This window comes from Molossus molossus, unplaced genomic scaffold (assembly GCF_014108415.1).
Source record: "Molossus molossus isolate mMolMol1 unplaced genomic scaffold, mMolMol1.p scaffold_m16_p_1, whole genome shotgun sequence".
Classification (NCBI taxonomy): Eukaryota; Metazoa; Chordata; class Mammalia; order Chiroptera; family Molossidae; genus Molossus; species Molossus molossus.
In genome coordinates, this window is record NW_023425344.1 from 107,789,559 (window position 1) to 107,794,980 (window position 5,422).

Genomic DNA, 5,422 nt, shown 5'->3' on the forward strand with positions numbered 1-5,422 from the left:
CCTGTGGGAAGGGTTGTGGAGACCTGAGTTTGCAAAAGAAAGTCATGGTGTTGTACCCAAAGAAGGGGTGAGGGATGCTGGGTGGTCAAAGAATAACATGCTGGTTGCAATATAGACGATATTTCATGTTTTCCACCTTGTAACCATTTTGTAATTTTGCATTTATTGTGAAATGCGATAGTATCCTTTATTTCATCATACTAGGAAGGGAGTGAGACAAACTATTTTCCTGTGTTTGTGAAGCCAACCTTAAAATGCCTTTTTTTTGAGGGGGGGCTATATTAGTGTTTGAAACTGCTTTGGGCTGGCTGTCCCTCCAGGGACTTAACCTTGAACCAGTGTGTCTGATTTTGAACTGTATGTGTTTTCTCTGTAGCCCCTATTCCTCCAACATGAAGGTGGAGCTTGTATTCAGGACAGAGAATGAAATCACCTGTGTGTTCAGGGGGCGCCGTCGGGGTCAGCGAGGAGCCAGGGCTGGGCACACGGTGACGCTGAGCTTTCACGGAGCGTTTCGAGCGTAGTTCTGATCGGACTTGGGAAAACGTGAAAGTCTTGCCTCTTGGAAGAGAGAAATAATACATTAAAGTATGCTCAGTGTATGAGATTATTCAAAAGGTATTGATACTTCTATAGAAAATGACTGTTGTTAACAAAAGCAGCAGGAAGAGCCAAGTGCTGGGGCAGCGACCACCCCGCTGAGCCTCCCCCATGCCTTGCCCAGAACTCGGGGCGGTGCTGGCCGTGCCGCACACTGGCCTTGAGGGGTGACGGGCTCTCTCCATTTTAGTGGCCCCTGATGACGGCTTGCAGAGGCTTTGGAGCGTGAGAACAGGATGGAGACAGGGGAGGGATGTGACCAGGGAGACACACCAGGTCTTGTCCAGACATTACCCAGGAACAGGGCAGGTTTGCTCTGCGCAAGCTCACATGGATGCAGATTGCTGCGGCGGAGGCCAGGCAGAGGGACAGGTGGGAAGGTCCTGCGGTCGTGCGGGAGAGGGATGGCGGGGCTGGACTCCCAGCAAAGGGAATGGAGAACAGTGGATTGGATTTGAGATAATAAGGAAAGAAAATCAGTAGTATTTGCAGCTGGGAGTTGTGTGAGATGAACTAGAGGAAAGGGAATGAGAGGAAATTGGAAATTATCTTGTTAATTTTCCGTAGCGATGTCATGAATAGGATAGGCTCACAGATCAAGTCATCTTATACTAAGAACCTGTATATTCTGCATTTAGAAAAGTAAAACGATTTGGTGTGCTCTGATCAGAGAATTTAATCCTGGATGAGCCTTTCCTGGGACCGGGATTAAGAGGTCTCAAACCAGGGGAGTGTTTAGGAAGCTGGGAAATTTATGATTGGACTAATTTAAGTTTAAATCTTAATTTTGGCCTGTTCTTTAACTGGGCAATTGCCCAGATGATTATATATATTTTTCATATTTTGTTCTTTAATGTCTTCTGCAGTGTTTTAAGCAATGATGTTGGGAGCCTAGATCATTTAAACTAAAATAAAACAAACAAAAAAAACCAACAAAAAACATTTTTTAAATTTAATTAATTTATTTTTTATTTTTTAGAGAGAGAGGAAGGGAGATAGAGATACAAACATCAATGTGAGAGAGAAACATTAATCAGCTGCCTCCTGCGCGCCCCCTTCTGGGGATCAAGCCCACAACCGGGGCATCTGCCCTAGACTGGGAATCGAACTGGGATCTCTCAGTCCATTGCACGATGCTCAATCCACTGAGCCACACCAGCAGGGCCAGAAAACTTTTTTTTTTTTAAATTCTCACATGACGATGAGACGGAATCACAACCGAGGTACATGCCCTTGACCCATAATTGAACTCGCGACTGGTCCACAGGCCAATGCTCTAATCACTGTTCAGGACCAGAAAACATTTTTAAAACAAGGATTTATGTTTCATATAATTATTTAAGATTAAATTCATGTGATATATATCATTTGATTCTATTTGGGCAAATACTGTTTTCCCTATTCTTGAACAAATAGTAGAGATGAGCAGGGAGACTTGGCTTGAGTTCAAATAAAACCAGGGGTGCATTGCTCTGCTGAATTAAGAAGCGATGCTTCATAACCCGACTTCATGGATTAGGGCACACGGTGGAGGTCCGCAGGGAACGTTCAAAGGTGCCGTTCTCATGCTTTTGCTCCATTTGCCTTTCAAGTTTAAATGCTAGTTGAAGCAGACAGATACCACTGATTTCACAATGTCCGTCCCCCGTCCCCCCCCCCCCCGGTGAGGGGCCTTTGGTTGCTTCAGTCTCAGGCAGAAGAACTGGAGCAGCAATTGGATTTGGTGGGATTTGTCTTTATCTGGCGTAGGCTCCTTCTGCACCTCCTCTGGGCTGCAGGGCCAGGACTCCCTCAGTGGTTGTCTCCTCTCCTGCAGTCCCAGCCTGGCGGCTCTTTGTGTAAGCTCTCAATTTCAGTGGCTATGGTTTGTTACCTCTATTTGTACTATAACTAGAAATTTGATAAGGTTATGTGCCTGTCAGATGATTTAGATGTCAGGTGTCGATGCAGCAAAGCAATTTTGACAAGTCAAACATCAGTGCACAGGCTGGGGGTGGGGCGGGGCAGGGATGACCTGCAGATAGAAGAAAGCAAACTCTCTTACAACCTTTCTTTCTCCTCTGACTTTAGGTCAACACCTTGCCCTCTTTAATCTGTCCCCCCTGCGTGAACGGGACATAGCTACTTCCGGCTTCCAGCCACAGCGCAGTGAAGCGGAGGCCTGCTTTTCGAGGGGAGATGCTGGCACTCACGGAGATTTGACTTTGGGTGTTCTGATAAACACATCTGGGTCTGGAAGCTTTAACTTTGACTGCAGATGAGATTAAGGTCTTAGAAAAGAAGGTGGATTGATGCCAGCGTCAGTTTGCATTTCTGTGTCACACGGAGCTTCACGTTCTCAGCCAGCTCTGCTCCTTTCTTCAGCTGCAGGCCAGGGCTGCATGTGTTTGCATGTGCTTTGCATGTGTTTGTCTCCCTGTGTCCTGCAGTCCAGCAGCGACTTGATGATTGTCCCTCACTGGTTTGTCATAGTGTCTCTTGAATGAGGAGTCAGATGAATAGGGTTAAGTTTCTTAGAGCCTTCTCTTTCATTCTTGGTTGGTCAAATAACAGTACCTCTGAGCTTTCCCAATATGTAAATCTCTCTCCAGCCCACTTTGAATAGATAGCGTTACTTTGGCATCTACCTCAGCAGAAAATTCCTCCTGTGCCCATGGTAGGTCGACAGTGGTTACCCCATTAATGGTTAACATGACCGAAAGATGCTGCTGGAGCTGCAGACACACTTCTGGGATTTTCCCACTTCGTTTTGTGATGCTACAGAATGAATGTAGGTATTCACGTGTAACTCATCTCGACAGGGGTTTCATTATACTCCGTAAGCACAATTCAAAGAATTAATGAATTTATATTCAGGGTAGTTTTGTTTGAGTTTATTTAAAGCAACAAAACACACACAATCTCTATAATAGCTCTTGCTACCGAAGTATTGATGGTGCTGACAAAGAGAAAACTCAGACCAGATGGTTTCCAAACAGTGGAACCACCTGGCTCTTTGGCAATGCCAATTTATTCCTGTTTCTCAGATAGCTGTACTTGCACAGGCTATGAAATACATAGTGAGATGTTCAGGGGCTCAAGCAGAACAACATTTCAAAATTAGGATTATTAAGGGACATTAAAATGCTTATCCATGTCAGCGCAACTGACTCCACTTTTCCACTTCCATTACTTTTAGAGTCCTATTTTTTCTTCTTTCTTTTTGTAACTATGAAAATCAGTTATTTTTTGTTTTTATATTATAAAGAAAAAGATGCTATTACTTCTTGCTATGTTTACTCTGGAGGAAAATGGAGACCATTTGTTCTTTTGGGAGATGGACTCACCCAGGGCCTGTTCGTGAATTCAGACCAAAGGGGAGACTTTTAGGTAGCAAGGGAAGACGGTAGTAATTGCACCTGTAGTGCCATGAAATTATACTGAATCATGGAACTTGGAACTTCATAGAAATATAGCCAAAATAATGTATTAATTGATGTGCAGGCTTATGCAGTAATTTTTGTAATTATAATGTTAAGTTGAACGTTGGGATTTTTTAAAACAATTATTTAGTATCTAATGTTTCATATTGGAAATCAGAGTTAATTCAAAAGTGAAAATACTGAATAACCTACAGACTTTACTAAGTTGGTGCTTGAGGATGGCAATCATTTAAAGTTTCATTTAGAAGCGCTTACCCTAGGTTTTTACTCACTCATTTGGTGAATGCCCACCGAGAATCTAACTGGTTGTGTGTGTAACCATTAAGTATCCAACACCGGCCAATGTATGTAGCATGTAAGACCCTTTAAACATTACTTCAGATCTTGTTTACACTATTGTCTCAAACTTAGTCCTTTAAAAGAAATAATCGTGTATTTTTGTTAAAATTACATTTTATTCTAAGTGAAGGTCTTTGAAGTTCATGAAGTGTTTAAATGACCATGTAGCAGATGACGGGGTAGAAGGGAGCAAGGTTTTCAGGACGTATCTGGGTTGAACCCTGACTCCGCTGCTCACCTGGCAGTAGTGCCAGGCTTGTGCCTTCACCACCAAGCGCAGTTTTCTCTATTAGGGTTTTTGGCTGCAAGGAACAGAGGACCCAACCTTCATTAACTTGGATAACATGATACTTTCCTGAGAGTATTAGGGTACAAAATCCAAGGACAGGAACGTGCTTGTTTGGGCTTCAGGAACAGTGGGAATCAGGACTCCAATGCCACCGGGCCAGGACTCTCTTTTTGGCAGAGGAAGTGTGGCTTCCGGCTGGATTCTGGTGGTAGCAAGTCTGGCTGCTGATAGTTCCCACGTTTTAAATGAGAATTTTAATTATCAGAGGGAGAGTCTTACTCTATACTTTGGGTCCCCATTCCCAAATCCCCCAAACATCTTGACTTGGACTAGCTTGGGCCAGATGACTGACTCCCTCTGGGCTGATCAGTGGTGGTTTAGGAAGTGGGTTATGTAGGAAAATGATGCTTCTTGGGTAAACCTAAATGGAGGGAGTGAGGCATGGGACTATTAGTAGAAGGAAGAGGTTTCCTACTGAGAAACTACATTTCTTGCCCTGGCTGGTGTGGCTCAGTTGATGGAGTGTTGTTTCATCACCCGAAAGGTTGCTGGTTCGATTCCCAGTCAGGGCACATGCCCATGTTGTGGGTTGGGGTTTGAGTGGGAGGCAGCTGATCGATGTTTCTCTTGTAAATTGATGTTTCTGTCTCTCCCTCTCCTTTCCTCTATCTCTAAAAATCTATAAAAATACATTAAGAAAAAGAAACTATATTTCTCATATGTAAAAAATGGTAAAATCGAGTGTATCTTTTACAGAGTGGTTTTGAAGACT